General features: G+C 39.5%; 1 protein-coding gene across 7 annotated transcripts in view; it reads left to right on the forward strand.

Moving 5' to 3' along the window:
* CCSER1 (coiled-coil serine rich protein 1) overlaps window positions 1–19,358 on the forward strand; it is a 424,423-nt gene that overhangs the window by 57,559 nt on the left and 347,506 nt on the right. The window lies entirely within an intron of this gene.

Raw genomic sequence — 19,358 nt, forward strand, 5'->3', positions numbered from 1 at the left:
TGAGTGCAAGATTCTCTGCTAATCACAGGCGCGTCAGTCGTGATTAAACATCCAAATACAACCTTCAGCCTTATATTCCAGCTGTGGATGCAATGGCTGCAGGACTATGTTTTAAAAGCATTCCTTTTATTTAGTAACAGTAGAAAAAATAGATATCTACAGGAATAAATGCCAAGAAGAGACCACAATGGTAGAAAGCTTATAACATTGCATATAAAAGGATGGCAAGATAAACCTTTTATGGCTCCTGGAGATGAAGCTTTCTGCACCAGATGTTGTTGAGAACCTGTGGGCTATTTGGTTTTATTGTGCTGTTTCTGATTGCTTCTTTAGAGAGGAAAAACATGATCTACTGAATTTCTTAACAGCACTTGGCTGCCATTGTTTCCCTTAAAGAGGAATGTGAGGAGGATGAGTGGAGTTGTTCCTGTTGGGAGCTGCAGTGAGCTGGCACTTGCTTTGGTTGGCCCTGGTGTCCCGCTTTGGATCCGTGTTTTCTCTGGAAATGTGTTTCTTTGTTTTGTTCTGATTTGCCAGGAGCTTTTCCATCCTATGGTGGTCTTAGCCTTGGTGCTAACTGTTTGCAAAAAATTATCCTAAAATCCTGCCTCAAAGGGTATCAGAGGGCATCACAAACAGTCGCAACAAGCTAGTGAAAATAATCTCATGGAGAGGAGATGGAAGCCTATTTTATTGAACAGTAGGTGTCATCCATAAATCCCAGTGTTCTGCTCTAGGTGGTATTCATCATTAGTAGATGCGGTAGCAACAGTATTTTGATTAACTACCAGCGCAAATACCATCAGTTGTGAAATAAACCACCAAAGCACAGCAGGTTTTTTTCAGGACACTTTCACTCCCTTTGGTCTGTCATCCTTGAAGTCAGAAGGCCATATTTGTACTCAAAAATGCATTTGAATTACCAATCTAAAAAGTGTACAGTTACTGCATGCTTACGTACTGGGCATCCTGGCCTTGCCATCTCAGTCCATCTGGAGTCTGGTATCTATCACACACATAAATATTTCATTGCAGATTTGCAGGAAGAAACTAGGACTGACTTGGACAGTTGTTGCTCTGAAATTCATGGATCGATTAGCATTTTTTAATAATGCTTCAGACTGCATGTCAAGGAGGGCTGGTTGTTGATGTTATCTGAAATAAGGTTCTGTAACCTTGGAAAAAATATACCCTCCCTTTTTATTTCCTACAGCATCATAGTAAACAGAGCAGATGATATTTTGTCTTAGGATTGTGTTTTCTATTTGGACAGAAATAGGGTATTGGGGAACTCCTAACGGAATCAATTGCATTTTTGCATGAGGTAAGACGGGGTGTAAAAGGTTGGCTGTAGCCAAGGATCACACCATTATTCTTTCTGACATTCAAATACAAGTTGCATTGCCAAATACTGGAAAACACCTGCAGTGTAGATTACTTACTTTATGCTCCATTTAATCCTCTTTCTCAGTATGTTTTTTTTATTTCAATTCCAGAAAGGAAATAGTATAAATTTAGTCAAAAGCCTCTTTTTAATGAGGTTATATTTTTCTCAATTCTTACACAAACTGAAGTGAAAGCTGTACCCTCTTCCTGTACCATCCTGGAATTGAAGATGCGAGAAATGAGTGGAAGAGCATACTAGATCTTCATGGTGTGTAAATAAACCTTTAATGTCCTAAACTTAGATGTGTCAGTCACTAGAAAAGCAGATTCCTTCTTGCCTGAGAAAGTAAAAAAATATGTTCAAAACAGTTCTTCAAGCCCCTTTTTTCTTAAGAAACTCTAGGAAAAAAGGGTCAGGAAAAGCAAAAAGTAGCATTGCTCTCCAAAATGCCTGGGGCAGTACAAGAATTTTCTGTTCTCATTTTTGCAGAAAGACTGACAAGAACTTGTTATGGTAAATGCTTCTGCTGCTGGAAAACAATCTGGTCTGAAAACCACTTGCTGAGTCATTGGCCTATGGCAGGGGTTGGAAAAGGGGGCAATGGGAACAGAGAGGAGATTGGGATTGCAAGCAGCTATTAAATTTGGCAGACCAAATTTTACCTGGATTTAGCCAATAAGGTGAAAGTACAGGTGGAGGTAAAAAGGAAGAATATGGGAGTAGCAGATAGAGGTAAGAGCTTAGTATTTAGGGAGCAGATATTACTCTTTCATTACCTGCTTCCCTCTCTTGATCGATGTGTGAGGGTCATTTGGTTTGCTGCTGCCTTTGGGATTTATTTCTGAATACATGCATATTGTTTAGCACTATATCATGTACTTCAGTGTTCCTGCTTACTGATTCCAGGGTGAAATCTGTTTTGGGCTTGATATGCTATATTTCACCCATTCCATTCCTTTCTCAAGAAAGACAAATGGTTGTAGGTCTTTGCAAGTCAACAACTCATAAACAGGACCTTTAGGAATTAGAAGCTCCTGCCTTCTGTCCTTCCTTGCCATGGTATAAGCACTGCGTGAGAAGAAGGATCAACAGTTAATTTTAATTACAAATAAAAATGTTCTTTTAAAAACCCCAGTACGTTGGTCATTCTGCATAGTTGTCTACCCCTGTAATACTCATAGCATTACATACAGTTACAGTTCGCTGAGAATATGATGCAGATGTTTGGCTCCTTTGCCAGAAATACATACATTATAAACAGAAAGATAAACATTGTAAGAAGAAAGGTATAGCCTGGCTATTAAATTATTGCATTCCCTTTTGGAAAATCCTGTAATCACTGTGTCCTTAAATTCTCCTTGCTCACTGTTCTCTCACTTGAGACTCTCCATGGCGGTCATTAATGGAATATTGTCAGTTTGTGTTCCATTTCTGTGTTCTGTGTCCAGGAATGATGGAGAGCTCCATTTACCTGTTCTGTTTAACTGGCAGACTTGTTACAGTCACAGCATTGCCTTTGTATCTGCACAAAAATATTTGTTGTAATTCCATCTGGATTTTGGGTAGTACAGGTTTATTTACCAAACCAGAAAGAATGTAGTTATAACAATGCTAGTTATACTCTGTGTACATATGCATGGAGCATGAATGTCTTTGTTTTTTTGAGATAGCATGGTGAGGGCATAGTGCTAAAACCTGCACAGATTTGAGTTCCTGTTTCTTGGGCCAGGCTTTGGTTTGGATGCCTGGGACTGTAGTGTGTGGAAGATGGGGAGCGGTTGCCTGTGGGCTCTCCCTTGCCATCTCCCCTGGGCTTGCTGCACAGCTCCAGCTGAGTTCCCCCTGTGAAAAAAAGAATAACACAGTCATCTTGCTGGCTGTGAAGATCCTGATGTAATGAGGGATTATCTTCTTTTATCACCTTAGTTTCTCAGAAGTTTTACTGGAGGGTTTTGCTCTCTCTTAATGTGTCCTTTTCAGTTTAGTGTCTGAATGTATGTGAGAGCTGAAGGCCTGGATGAGCTCTGCATTTTGCTGTAACCAATAAATTCAGAAGCAGCTGTGTCTACATGCGTGACCAAGGAAAGAAAAACCAAGATTTATGCTTGTAATTCTGAGGCAGCTACCTCATGTTATATTCTTCAGTTTATTATCAATTCAGTTCTGCAGATTTCTGGTGGTTTTGAGACTGGAAATAAACTTCACAATGTTGATTCAACAGTGAAGTTTCTGTTATGTTGTTCAGAACTCATTTTCCATTCATTAAAAGGTCATAGCTAATTTATAGGTATCAATTTGTTTAATGAGACTACTGACATTTCATCCCAAAGGCATCTGTCAACAGCAAAGCAATTTTTTTCTTGTGCGCCTTGCAAGCAATAAACAGAAATCTCCTTTTTATTTCAGTAAAACATTTATTTCAAGTGTTAATGTTCTCATGGGTGAGTTCTATAAGGAAAAGCTTAGATTTCTTTAATCTGATAAGAAAAATATATTTGTATGTCCTTCCTGTTGCATTTAAAACCCAATCAGTTATCTCCCCAGCCAATCCTGGTCTAGTTCTTACCGTAGTTCAATCCTCCATTAACTTGACTGGGTTTATTGCGTTTGTGTTACTAGAGTTAAAAAATGCGGTGGAGCCTTGACTGGCCAAGCGCATCCAATCTTGGGCTCGGTGGAACCGCCACGATGAACCCGGGCTGTTTATCTGGAACAGAAAATTACATGTTTGCAGAACAAACTTGGTAACGCGGAGCCGGAAGAGAAATGTAGCAAAATACCAGGATAGTCTATTTCTTGGGCAATTAGAGGCTTTCACACTGGTGTCAGAGGTACAGTTTGTGAGTGCACCAGTTTCGTTGGTTTTTGGAATTATCTTCTATTAGGTTTTGCATTTCCTTTCCTCCCTATAAATATAATAAAATTTCCCATTAGTCTTGCACGTGCTCTATTGAAACGTATCATAGTCACCTTAGAACATGCAACAATTTGGATGTAAAAAACCTCGATGTGAGGTTGTCTGAATGGGGCCTCCAAAGAGACTATTGAAGGAGGCATCTGGAGCATATTGCATTTCGTACTTGAGCTGTGGTTTGACGGTGCATCCTGCTGGGACATCAGGGACTGTGGCGTTCAGTGGAATCATTGGGAACGTTCACTTGAAGTTGGTTAAGTATTATAATATGCTTTTTTGTTTTTTCTGGAAACCTTGGGGTGTTTATTTGGCTACGTATCAAATATGAGTAGGGAAGTGGCTCTCCATGGTAGATGACCAAAACTCTATGGTTTTATTAATATAACTGAAAACCAAACACAAATCCGCAGTCCGCGCCCTGCTTTTGGACTGGTGAGAAGCCTGTGTGACGAGTGCTGAGTTTTTTTATTGCTTTTGGATGCTCAAAGTGGAAGAGTCATTTATTCTTTTTCTCCAGATTACTGGATCAAACTGTTTTCCCCACTTGAGTTGAGCTCAGTAGCAATGCTGTTGCAAGCAGCACTTCAGTGGCAAGTAGGTGTGATGAGTTTTGCTTTTTCCCATTGCAATGATAAATTGAATTTGTTTCTCTAGGTAATTTAACCTATGGACATGAAACAACAGTATTGAAGTTGTTCTAAAAGGACAGATAGGCAGAATGAAGCATTTGAATTTCTCGCTGCAGTGTATAGATCCGCAGGGGTTAGTTTTCTTGCCTTTTATGTATTTATTTATAAAATGAAAGCGGAGAGAATGTTAAAAAAAGATTAAAAAACCCCCTTAAATTTCTCCCTGGAGGATGGAGAATAATCTACTGTTAATTCTGCATGCTTACTGAGAAGTGCAGGACCCATTCTAACTTGCAGTTTTATATGCATGTACTTGCTGTTGTGTGCTCATATGTTGTTTTTATCAATATGGTTGCCCATACTAATAAGTTCCAGGTGAGTGTCTGTGCAAGAGCTGCAACAGGCGGTGATTTAAGGTTTTTCTTAATGCTGTAATACAACCCTTGCTCACGTTAAGGAAACCCTATCACCAGGGGAGCAATCTTCTCTGGCTGGGCTCTGCTCTAAGCTATAGAAAAGCAGATGAGAAACCCGAGGCTGGATTTGCAGTACTGACAGTGTATTAGACCGTGAGGTAGCTAGTTTTTCACTCACCAGTATCATAATAAAACACACTTTTATAGATTAAGAGATACCGATGCTGAGCTCCTTATAGCCTGTCACAGGTAAATAAAATGCTATAAAAATATTAATGCTTTGGATGCAAATAATGAAATAGTGTGTTTTAAAACACTTTTTCAGTTACATTAAGCTTGGTCTAGCAGAGAAAAGTACATGGCTGGTGGGCAATGTGAGCCCTTGGAGGCTGTAAATCCTGCGCTTATATTGAGAAGAGTCGCTGTGAATATGAAAAGCTAGGCCTAACCCTGTGCTCATGGCAGGGGAAATACATCTGCTGGTACATCCTCCCACAGCCCATCTAGAGTCTCCTTTTGTATTGAAATATGTATCTGTAGTTTTTAGCTACTCATTTATTTTCACTGGTGCCAGCATTTTTCCAGAACTTATTTATTTTTGTTTGGCAAAATGTTATGCCGAAGTGCAGGTGAGCTTGGGGAGAACTATGGCTGTGAAAAGCGTGGGCAAGTTACTAGTGACAGGAGAAAAGGTTTTAAAATGGAAATAGTTACAACTTTGTCTAATGTCACTGGAGTTACAGTCCTGATACAGATTCAGAGGTGAATACCCAGCAGAAGCCCAACTGGCCACCCTCCCATGGCTTTTCTCTTTATCATCCCTTTTATCTTAACACCTCCGTTCTTTAGCTTATGTGTGCTCTACCACATCTGGTTTGCTGGTGCCTTTGTGTTTCTTGATGGATTTCTTTTTAATGTTATTAATTATTTTGTGTAGTTTCTTGTCTGTGTGTGTGTTGTGTGTTCTCCTCTGTTCTGCTGCTAACACAGAAATAACTTCAATGCTGGGGTTGGGAAGCACTGATGGTAAAAAACGTATTGAAAACTGTGCCTGTTCACCCACTGGTACTTCAATGTGGACTTGGAAGTTGTATGACTCTGAATAGCTGTTACTGGAAAACCCTTTATTTTTGGCAGAGATCCTCCTTAATTCTGGGATGTAGAAGCAGGTACTCAGTTTGCAACGCAGAGCACTGTGTTCTGTTTGGGCACCCGTACGTATCTCTAACGTTTGAGAAGTGTGGGGGAAACACAAGCAATAGGAGTGATCAAAGGAAGCTCTGGGCAATATTTGAAAGATTTGAGGTCAAATAGCCTAAGAAGAGAGATTTGAGGAGGAAGTAATGACTTTCAAATACATTAAAATCTGCTGGAAAGATGGAGGAAATATTCTATTCTCTGTATTCAAAATGATTAGGACAAGAATTCTTTATCTTCAGTTCCTTGAAGAAGGGTCCACTATGTGTATGAAGAAATGAAGTTTGACTAAGGGTAGTATTTTCTAAGAACAAATTGGATAAGCATTGGATAAAAAATATATATATGTATTTCCTACTGCCTCAGGCCAGCAGAGTTGACTCATTAACCACTTTAGTCTTTCTACAAGTTCCCATGGCTCTGAGTTGTGTGCTGTGCACCTTGTGGGTGGCTGTGCAGCTTCAGCAGGACTTGCTGGCAGGTGAGGGTGGTGGATGGACAAGGCACAAAGTCGGAACAGGCAGGATGTTCAACAGGCAATTCATTTCATCTCTGCATGTGCCACAGGAGCAGGGCAGGAAGAAAAACCTGTTATCAGAGGAGCCAACACCAACATATCAGCAAGAACATGAAATCCTCGTTGAAAGCACTGTTAGATCACTGTGACCTGAAAGTATCTTTCCTGTTTGGTAGCAGCCATTGCTGCTAAGCCATTGAACCCATATCTTCTCTCTGAGAGAGATTCTGGGGTGCGTATTTCTGGGTGAAGTTAAAATTTTATATTAGCTTATGTGCGTGTAAGTATAATTTGATTCTGTACATTTGTCATGAGTTCAGATGTCCAGAAATAACAGCTGTCATAGTCCATGTCTTTGCAACGTAGACACTCAGGAAAACTACATTAGAAATGCCGTAGAGATTTTTTTTAACTTTAGCAAGCAGTGTATTTTTATAAACTTTCCAATGGTGACATTTTACAAACTCCCTTCAGTTACACATACCAAGGTACGCTATTATAGTGTACCAGCAGTATTCACTCAATATATTATCTGCAGTTTAGAAGAAAAATTTCCAGTATTTGAAGATGGGAGAGAGCTCTGCTAAGGATGTCTGGTTATCTCCTCCATTTACCACTTCAATTTCTATTCCCCTTCTCTTTCTGCCCTTGATTAAATACTGTGCTGTGGCGTCCATGAAGATAATTGAGATGAGCAGAAGCATTCCTAACAGGAAAAAATTGCAGCTTCCAGCAAATACTTGTTCTTATTAGTCAATGTGCCACCTTAGGAGAACGCGATTAATTTCAGCTCAGCACTTTGCTTTAATGATGTGCTACTGTACTACCATATGTGGGGCATTTGTTGCCTCCCCCCTAAACAACTACTGTGCAACAAGGTAGTCCTTGGCTTCTTTTGATGTCTGCGATGATTTCTGATAGAAGTGTAGCTGTTTTTCACTAATGCTGTATCTTCACTGGGAAATACATCGTGGTCTGAAGCCAAATGCTGTAGAACTAGTAGTAACATGATACTTGAAGGTTTTTTACTCAAATCAAAACTTGGCGAGAGGCCTATTTTTACAGAACTGGCTTCATGGGGAGAATTTGCTGAAACACAGGAGCAGAGACCTTGGGAGTCTTGAGTAAAAACAATATTTCTGCCTCCTTGTTATTGTAGTACATATCCCGAATTATCTGGATCCTGAGATGAAAAATGGAAGCAGCACAAAATCCCGATGCTTGCTGAGCTTTCCTTTGGTCGAGACTATTGGTAGTATTGGGACTGACTGGTAATCAAACCAGCCGAGTCAAAGCTGCAACCTTTTCAGATGATTCCATATGGTCAAATTACGCTTGTTGTGGGAATGGTGAAGCAGCTGTGACCTCTTTATAATAACCTTACACATTTTTTTTTTTTAAAAAGGCACAAGATCTGATTCCCAATGATACGGAACCACTTTGTGTTCGTGTAGGATTTGACTGGTGTGCCTGCATTTTCACTTCTTCACAGACCAAAACCAAACCACCACTAACAAAACTGCAAAAAACAACAAAAACCAAACCAAGAAACCCAGTATGGCAAATGTCCTAGTGTTAGTAAGGAAAGAAAAGCATATGCTGGTGCTTGTATCAGAACATCAGGGATTTTGGAAAACAAGGGCTGAACATCCGGCTGAAGTGAAACGGGGATCGGAAGGTCCTGGGGTTTTTTGGGTTTAAAAGAAAGTATATTTCACAGAAATGACGTGGTGATTTTAGCTTCTGCTTTGTGCTTGATTTGAACCCATCAGCTAGTAGGAGAAACTATCAGTGTTTGTACTAAAGACAGTGTTTGCTATTCTGAAGAATTAATTTGTTGATAATGGAACAGAGAAATTTAGAGTATCTATGTAGTATAATGCATAACCGTGTGATATAACGTATACGGATATACAGAATGTTGCTGCGATTGTTAGACTTGGTTGTTTTTAATATCAGTGAGAGAAAATGACAAATCCTACCTGAAGAACTTGCACAGCATCTGATTTCTCAGTACTTTGAAATCCCCAGGAGGGGGCCACAGTCCCTTGACAAGATCACGCCCCGTTTGAGAGCTCTCATGGAGAAATAAACAGCAAGACAAGTGATTGTTAATCACCAGTTAGGTGCTTTTTGTGTTTTTAAGTGGAACTTTGTTCTAAGGATTTTAAAAATCCTTTTGGTATAATTTTTTAAACTCACTTTTTGAAAGCCTTTTTTTTTTTTTTTCCTCAGGTGAAAACTTGACATATAAAGTGTAGATATAAAAGGCAGAAGGCAGTACCATATCATCCTGTTACTTTTAGTTTGAAAAGCAAGCGCGTGTGTGTTTGGTTGGAATCCAAGTAACAGAATGCGGTTGGAGCTCCTGCACGTGAGGTTAATTTAAAGCACGCCAGAGAGCTCCCAGGGCTGCTGCTGATAACAGCAATAATTATGTACTGCTTAAATTCTGGGGAGCATTAATATTTAAATTTGTATACCTTTCCATTATAGTTTAAATTTATGATACAGAACCCTGAGGCAAAAATGGAAGGCAATTGCGCTGTGATATCAATACACCATTTGTCTCTTTCAGAGACCCAGGAAGATGTCAGGTGATTGTTGTGCCTAGAAATTAATTTTTGATTACCTTATTTTCTTCACACAAATAAGCTGCCGACTGCAATTCCAAGTCACTCTTCTGGGAAATGCATCAAGACAGGGACGAGCAGGCTTTCTGCAGACTCTGCATTTCAGAGCAGGGTGGTTTTTCCCGTAGCCACTCGGTGGCAGCAGGCGGCTTTGCAATGGGCAACGCTCATGGAAAACCTGCCTGAGCTTCTGCTCCGTTTCTTGTGTGCTACGATGCCAAGGCCTTTTGATTAAAACATAATTTATGTTTTCCTTATTTTATGGAAATAACGGTGTGATAATGTTTTGGAAGCTTTTAGCAGTATGCCACTCTGCAGTGTAAAACCACGGGGAGGGCAGCGAGCCAGGCGCTCGGGTTTCCCGGCAGGTGAGGCCCGTGACGAGGAAACCTCTTAGAGCTTTTATTTCTGATGACACCATTGTCACAGCCAGGGAGCAGCAACCCTGCCATGCTGTGAAATTGGCAGCATGTCGTCATTGGAATTGCAAGTATCTGAGATCACTCAGAAGTAAAGCAGCCTGACAGATAAATGACCGTGGCGGGTCAAATCCTTAGGTTGTAGCTCCGCACAGTCAGACTCCAGCCTTCAACTGGAGAGCCGCGCGCTGTGTTCTGGGAAGAGCTGCCCCAAGGCAGCGGGCAGGTTTTGGGTAGGCGGCTCTCCTTGTTGTGCTGAGAGATGCTCCGGGTGCTGGGCTGGCTCAGCACACACTGTCAGCTGCCTCTGTGAGCAGCAAGAAGCTGGCAAAGGAATCTGCAGCTTTCTGAATAGCAGAGAGAGAACATCCAGTTGTTCAGAGCTGTTGCTTGGTAGCAGTGCAAGTACTACATGGAGGGGAAAACACAACATTGCTGCATAGCGGAGGTTAAGCTTGGTTTCCTTTTTACTGTATATTGCCTCAAGACATTTCAGAAAAGTGGCTGAACACCATACAGATGTCATACACAAATGAAAGAACTAAATTCCATGTGATATGATGCCGTACAAAAAAGAAGTAAAGATATCTTGCAAATTTTCTTTTTTAATATTGCACTAAATTGTCATTACTGCTGTGTATTTGGTATATGAACTCTGGGATGGAGGCACTGATCAAAAGACACACTTGGCGTTCTGCATAGGCATAGGGTGCTGTGAGGGAAAGCAGCTGTTGGGCTCGGACAGATCCAGCTCTCCACTTTCACCTGGCTGGGAAAGCACACCATGATGTGTGACTGCTCCTGCGTCACAAAAGTTTACAGCGCAGACCGTTAAGATAAATTACCTGAAATACAGTTATTTTGACACTTGCAGGGGTAACTTGTGGAAGTTCAGAACTGAATACTTGTTCCTTGTGTCCTTATAAGATTGCAATAAAGTAGGGGAGGGATGGAGCAGAGAGCTGGGGTTGGAGATCTCCTTATAGCTCTCCCTGCTGAATATGAGTGGAAAAAAATCACTTGGAGTAGTTTGTTCTGAGACTTCCAGTTTGAATAAGCTAGGGAGACGTGGAGAAGGACTGGAGATGGTACTTCCAGCTTGAAGAGATGACTTGATCTAATGAAGTGGAAAGTGTATCAGAGCTCTCGGTTTCACAGTTGACTGATGTTCCTTTAGGTTATGCTGCCTTACAGGTGTAATGTTTGAGCCTCCGTAGATTTATAGCTTTGTCAAACTAAAAAAAAAAAAAAAGAAAAAAAAGAAAAAAAATAAAAAGAAAAAAAAAGAAAAAAAAAAAAGGCAAAATACAAGTTTTTCCTCTCGTTTCATATCCAAACAGGATAAAAAGATGAGTTTAATATTAGTTATAATAAGTCAGAAAGCTTTTGCAAGGTGTGTAACAAAGCAAATCATATACTAGCTCCAATTCCCCTGCAAGCGCCTTTTTTAAAGCAGAGCATTGGTAAGTAAAGCAGAATATCACCTGCTTTTTTTTTTTTTTTCAGAAGGCATGAAACTTACTTTTCCTTGGGCACTGACCCCAGCCCGTGCAGTGAGTGGAGCAGGAGAAGGATGCTATAATACTTTTGTCAATACAAGCATGTCTTCCACTGGGAAATACTCAAAGGTGTAAATCCGAATCTGACCAAGAAAGAACGTGACACTCTGTTTTGGATATGGGAAGATGTCTGCTAGTCCTTGTGAAAAGTGTTATTAGAATCTGTTGACTGAAGTAAAGTCTGAATTTGGGTGTAAATCAAGGCACAAGAGAAAATCAAGTAGTTTTAATGTCACTAATGTTGATATAGTACAAGTACTATAGAACTATTTTACTCAAAAGTATGGTACAAGTGCTTCCTCATTCTAGTAAACATCTGAAAATAATGGTAATCTGCCATCTCTGGTAGATTATATGTATTTACTGTGTAATACTTCAGCACGTTCTGTAAGGTCCTGACTACACAGACATTGAGGGCTCAGCTCATTTAAGAGTCTAAATTCTTCTCTGCATTAACTTGAGCAGTAAGGTTATGTGTTGTTATATGCTGAATAACATTTCATGGTGGGTGTTCCCTGAATTGATTTATTGGGGTGGCCCTACTGAAGATTAGTCCGTGAGCAACTGGTTTATTCACATTGTGGGATTAAAACCTGTCCTGAGCCAGACTGGGTTTTTGTGGTGTTGCCTGTTCAGAGTGGGAATGAAACAGCAACATCTTAAAAGTCAGCATATAAATATTGCTATCCTAGACAACACAAAAGACTAGTGTTTTACTTCTTTCTGAATGAAAATAATAACTGCAATAAAGAAATCTACCGTGTGTAATCCGTATTGCTGATTCTTTTTAAACACAGACCTTTGACCATGAGCCTGTCTTATATTAGGCCTTTTACCAGTGTGCCCTGAGTGCCTGGCCGTTAACAAATAATGAGAGCATTATTGATAATTGATTAGGGAACCTAAAAAGCCCCAAACTGGAGCACATTAGACTACTAAATTAAAAATTTATTCCAATTAGTAGTGGGGGGACTGCTTCCTACCCCACTAAATTAGGCAGCTGGGAATTAATGGCAAGTGAAAATCATTATAATGAGTCTTTTTTGGTAAGGATTTGAGAGAGTTTCTGACAGTGTCACCATGACCTCAAAGAGTTTAAGTTGCTCTCTGTACTGAAGATGCATAAATGTTGATTAGTGAAAAGGTCTTGGGAGTCCAGTCTAGCAGAGCTCAGCCTTTCCTGCCTGTCCGAGCTCTGACTTGTCACTGTAATAAGCTGCTCGTCCCCATTTATTCTAATAGCTCAGGATAAGGAATTCTGTGACTTGATAGATGATATTTAATGGCAAACCAGAGAGTCTTTAATGGGTAAGTTGCTGATTAAGTGAGTGTGTATTTTCAGTCATTGTCCTTTTAAACAGAAAATGTGCTATTTCTTTGCTATTCTTTATTATATGCACATTGTTTCAGGTAAATTTATAAGAAAAATGGGAATTTTCAAAGAAATAATATAGATGTCATTCAAATTGCAGAGCCACACCGTGAACAGAAATAAATGCAAACAGAATTGGGGGTAAAAAAACATGTAAGCAGAGTGAAGAACAGGTTTTGTGCTTTACTTTGTGGCAAATCCAGTACATAGCTTTTGAGATACTGTTTTCTTCTGAAGAACCACACATTGATTCATTCTCTGTTATTGGTGTATAACACTACTTGGGCTTCATATATATGTATAATACATAGGTTATATATATGATTATTAATAATACATATATATTATTATCTACTATATATATATTTTATACATTATTATTTGAGCTTTCACTGGTTTGAGTGCATCAGCAATTAAATTTTCCCCGTGTGCTGATTTGCAAACAGCTATATTGACTCCGATGACTGAAGGACTGGATGTCCTGCCAGCAAGTAGCGGGCTGTGGTATATTAACAGTGCTGAGGGTTGTGCTGTGCTGAACATGGGCTGCGAGTTCATTGCCTTACAAAGGGAATCATCTTTAGCTCCTTGGGCCTCTGCAGCAGGAATAAAACCAGTGTTCTTGTTGGGGTGGGCTGGACCGACGGGGGTGCCCAAAAGCCTAAGGATCAACCTCATTATCTTCCCTGGCCTTAGTCCAAGGGGTGTTATTCCTCTCCAAGAGTGTCGTGTTCAGATATTTCCACTTTGCTTCCACAGGCAGATTATCCCCTTCATAGTGCACTGACTTCTTCGACAGATTATAATCACGGGGAAGAATTGATGCTGTTCTGTAGATACTCATGCAGTTCTTGCATTCTGTTGTCTAGGGGGCTAAATATTTGTTAGAAGAAAATGTGCGTGTGGGTACTGAAAGCTTCAAAGAGTTTGTAAAGTACAGGGGAGAAGTAACAAAGCCTGTGAGATTTATCCATTACAGGATTTCCAGCAAGGGATTGTTGTTCTTCACTCTCTGCGAGATGTAAATACCTCTCCAGGAGGTACTGTTGGATTTTGTATTGCTGATGTTACTCAAAGCTTATTACAGGTTGCCTTGCTTCCCCAAATTCCCAAGTCCACTGCCCACTCAATTGCAATAACAACAACCAAAATCTGTTTTTTTTTTGACCAGTAATTACCATTACTGTTTTTCTTTTTAAAAAAAGAACAAACCAAAGCAATTGGAGACAAGTATGCAGTCGTGGAAGAATGATGTTTGAGCAGAAGCCTTTCTCAAAAATGATTTAAACCCCTGTTTACCAGAGCAGCTGTAGGCCAGAGTTGCCATGGAAACAGAAAGAATTCAAATAATATTAGCAATAGCCTATCTATTATGATATTGCCTTAACAATGCTATAGTAAAGGGTCACTTGTGGTTTCATTTACGGGGCTCACTTTTTAGTGATTTATCACCAATACTACAGGCTACAAATCTGAATTAGGAATAGAAGGTTCAGCCTTGAATTGGCTTATAACAACATTGGGAGGGAAAAAGTATTAGATTTTCCTATTACTAGACAAAAATATTTTATTTATTTAATCATATGTCTAGGAGAGTTTTGAGTTTTTCATATGGAGCAATCTCTTAATCTTTTCTTAGGAATAAAATAATGCTCAGAGCATAAAATACGTTGTCTTTGGCATCCAAAGGTGCTGACTCCAGCAGCAGAGATGATACAGCTGGGACTGGGACGGTTTGGGGAGAGGTCATTTGCTAGAAGTATGTTTTTCTTCTTTTCTCTGTGTGTACGACTGGGCAAGAAAAGGCAAAAAATGAAGCTTGATTAGGTGTCATAAAGCAATTTTTGCTTCTTTAGATGTTGGCTGAAGCATTGACTTGGTGCTGTCAGGACACAGCCAGAAGATCCTGGTTGCCAAAGTTTCAATTGCCAAAAGGTTTCCCTGTAAGTTATGTGTTTGAGTGGTTTTGAAAGAATTACCTGACCAGTCCCCGTGTTGAATAACCTGTAGTGCTCACATCTCGAAGGTATCTACAAATAAGCTTTTGCAGAATGCTCTGCATTACATCCTATATAAATGCAGGGTAGAAATGCTCAAGGAGCTCTTTCTGTGTTTGGCACAAAACCCTGGCACAGGGCGCACAGCAAACTTTCCCAAAGCCAGCTGATGATCACGAGTGCGCTCCAACGCTTGCATAGCGCTTCGCCTATTGCAAAAGCTGTAAAAACATTAACTCACTCACTAAACAAATTACATGTTGCAGCTGTATCCCTCTGCTGTCAGGAAAGCATACATGTGTATGAGTGAGGGGGGAAAATCTATTAAAGGAGGCTTTATTTGGTCATTTTAAGCTTTATTGCAATTCTTTGACTATTTTCTTAACAGAAGATTTTTTTTCTAGGATTATGATAAGGAAATTATAGATTAATGTATGAAAAACATACACACCTTTTTCTTGTTGAGCACAAAAAATCCAGTTGCTTCGGTTTCTTCTACAACCAAAGCGAATGTGAGTGCTCCAGAATTATTTGAAGAATGGCCAACAGTCACTGAAGTGCCTCTGTCTGAAACAATATTGTTTTATTCACAGACTGAGATCTCAAGCTTTCTGATATAAATGAGCTTGTGCATATCTGAAATGTGGGGTTTACATTGGTAAATATGGCAAATAGGTCATGACTCTGAGTCTTTGCAGCTGCATGTTATTTATATACCTGTGCTTAGCGGAGTTATAACACTCTTCTGTGTTACCGTTTGCGCTGTTGGTGGCATTGCTGTGTTACAAAAACCATATCCACTGCCTTTGGGTCTTAAGGGCACGTTGATTTATAATAGAAATAGATCTCCACATGTTAGCTACAGTCAGTGTTCTTACCAAATATTACAAGACTTATTTTTTTTCCTTTCTGTAGTCTGTGGTTTGTCTTGGGTGATGCTATTGAAGAAGAAGGGCAGCTTTTCAGCTGCTCTTGGTATGTGAAAGGCAGCCATAGTCTTTCCATTTGCTACAGAGGTTTTTTTGGCTGTTGGCAGGGATTCTGTGTTTTTAAAGGTTTTTCTGTTTGCCGGGTTTCATGTACTTGCATTTTCCTTTTGAAGTGTGCGGGAGAGTGCAGAAGGGGAAACACTTCATTATGTCCATGAATTATTCAGGTACAGTTCTAGGAGTTAACATTCTTTAAATAGCTCAAGGTCTTTCTTTTTCCCTGAGTGTAGCTCCGTTTTCATTCTTGTGCAGTGCTCTTTGGCCGAATACAATTTTGATGAAGTACTGTCTTTTGGCAATTTCTAGAAATCATTTCAGACTTGAAATAAGTATGCGATTCTGATCTTTTCCAGCATTAGATATGCAGTGATCCTGAGTAGATACAGGTGAATAGTCATACATATGACTTTAGGAAAGAAGCAAATTATTCTCCCTGGAGTGTGTTTTCAGTGTGCTCTTTCATAAGCATTGATCTCAAATAACCCGCCACGTATATTTCTACAGTGATGAAAAAACCAGTTTGTAATCTTAAATAGTAACGTGCTGCTTTACATGCAATATTAGGCTGCTTTTCTCTGATATTAATTTTATAAGCCGCATTTAGTATCTCATTGCAATAGGGTGGCATGAACATTAACTCCTTATATTTGGGAAAAAAACAATGAGAGATGAAAATTTGTATTCAGAAAACAGTTAAGGACAACACCAGAGGGGAAGATGATCGGAAAGATGTCTGGAGGCCAACATGGGGAGAAAGGAAAGCAGAACACAACCCAAAGGATGCTTTTGAAAACTTGAGTTTTAAAAATTTTATCCTTGTAGTTCTAAAAATACATTTGAAAATGCGGTGATCCCTGCATAATCCCATATTCAAATGAGATACAGGCTATTATGTCGGGGGAAAAAAAGCTTTAAAACACTCTTCCCCTGGTTTTAGGGCTTTCCTGATCCAGTCTAAAGCAGCAGGGAAATAGGACTAGAGATTCTTGAGGAGAAAAGCTTTTCTATCCCATGTAAGTGCTGATGAAAACAGAGATGCCCGTGGCCAAAACCTCTCCAGGAAAAACAGCGAGTTTGCTGAGCACAGGCACGGAGTTTGGTCAGAAGATAAATGAAAGGTTAAAATGCAGTCAATATGTTCAAGTTCTCGATCGTAAGGTTCTATCAATGTGAGTATAACCTGATTTAACTGTCAGATTTTGTTGCAGTATCAGTAAACTGTAATGAAATGGAAATGTGTGTCAGTTGTGTAAGGGAACCCTGAAAAGCACTGGAAAGCACCAGGTCCCAGTGGTAACCTGTGCGTGGTTACACGGGAAAAACCTGCATCCCCTTGCTTAGGAAAACAACATTTGTCAGGGCTGAGTCTCCCTCAGGATAGCAGCATCCAAAATGAGAAAGGAATAGAAGCCATCGAACATCATATTGATGGGGGACTGCGTGTTAATTAGAATAAAATTACAAAATAATTTATACAAGTCTCTAAAGATGCTGTTAATGATAGAAAACCTGTGTCTGCTGCCTTAAGGACCTTGGTACTTCACTATTTCAATGGCATGGGAGCAAGAAGTCCGGAATAAAAACTTGTGAAGACATCAAGAAATGAGCCTGTTGATTTATGCCAATGGTTGGTGGCTGTTTCAAATTGGCAGATTTGTCACCTCAACCAAATTATTCATCTTGGTTTTGCGTATTAGTAGTGAATATTCAGCTCTGCATGGATTTACCCTGCTTCATTTATATATTGTGCAATTGATTTGATTTTACTAAGTCTATTTTGGAATTAAATTGCATTATTTAATGAAATAATATGCTTTAGTGTATTTGGATATCCATATGCATGTTTTATTGTCATTTTTGAATACCAGAGTAGCCCGTGTTTTATTAAGTATACTGTAATTCCATAAGCAGTAACATCACTTGGTGTTTAGATGTGTAACTTGGTTACTTGGAATAATAATTCAAAAACCCCACGTAGAAAAGGGACCTTCATAAAGAAATGTTATTTGTGTTTTGTTGTTGAAATCTAATAGCAGATTTGAGACCTGTTAGGTTCAGCACTTGATATGTATTTACTTCTAAAGCTGTTCTTATTTATTCTTTCTTTCAAACTCATTTTAGAGAGTCATAGACTCTGAGTTGGAACAGGGCTAAAAATAATTGAAATACTTGACTATCCTGGAAAAGGACTGAAAATTAATGTGTTATGCATTAGATTTTCTTTGAGTGATGATAGGAAGTGGGGAGAGAGAAAGATGGAGATGGGGAGGGAACTAAGGTAGGAATGAAGCCCCTTCAGCAACACTGAGGAAACTTACTATCCAGATACACACAGTCTGTCTGGGAGGATCTCTGTGTCTAATCCATCTGTATCTCTGCAACATTTCGCTGTTTCTGAACTATATCCATGCACATCACTGTGTCTTTCAATAATAAAATAGTTCTTTCATCGCATTTCTTAAGTATATTAAGAACATCAAGGGCCAATCACAAGTAAATTGAGTAGCATTGAGTTCATTGAACTTTGAGTAAGATACGGAGAGGTTAGATGAAAACGAGCAGTTTATACCTCTTGTTGTTGAAAGAATTTTAGATATTGAAAGTGCTATTGAAGCCTTGAAGTAATCGTGGAATATCATCCTGTTCTGCTGCAGCCATTTCCTGTTATTAGTAGCAGCCTGAACCTATGTGCGCTTTACTGCATTTTATTCTGAACTAATAACATGTAAAATATCACTGTTAAACTCTTGATTAAATAGAAACTTGTTTAAATAATGGTGGGATTCCAGCAAGTCCAAGGGCAAAGAATGGTAGGCAAACTAGGGCTGCAAGATGTCCTGAGCAGGAAGAACGGACACGTGGGCAAGTGATGGACAGAGTCCATCTGCTCACAGATTATCATCAGCTTCCAGATCAGCTGCGAGAAAAAAGCACTGTCAGGTTAATTTCAGGTCAATGATAATGGCAAAAGGGTGGCTGAAGTGGGAAGCAGCCACCAGAAGCAGGAAATTCGTCTTAAGGCTTCTAAGGGGCTATTACAGAGTCCATATAAAGGTTTTTGCTACAGAGCTTCTGCCCTAACTAAATGGTTTGCCTCCTGGAATAAATAGAATATGCCACCATAAATAGACAATTAATGTATGTTTGGGTCCTTGATGGAAGCACTGATTTATTTTTCTCTATATAGTAAAGCCTTGAAACGATTCACTTGGAATGCTTGTTAGGGCTTGATCTCATTTTCATATTTAAGTTTGTGTTATTCTTCAAGGAATGTAGCAGTGGTGAGGGGGAGAATGGAGAAATGGCCAAGAGATGTTAAACTTAGAAAG

The sequence above is a fragment of the Columba livia genome, chromosome 4 (assembly GCF_036013475.1).
Source record: "Columba livia isolate bColLiv1 breed racing homer chromosome 4, bColLiv1.pat.W.v2, whole genome shotgun sequence".
In the NCBI taxonomy this organism is placed as follows: Eukaryota; Metazoa; Chordata; class Aves; order Columbiformes; family Columbidae; genus Columba; species Columba livia.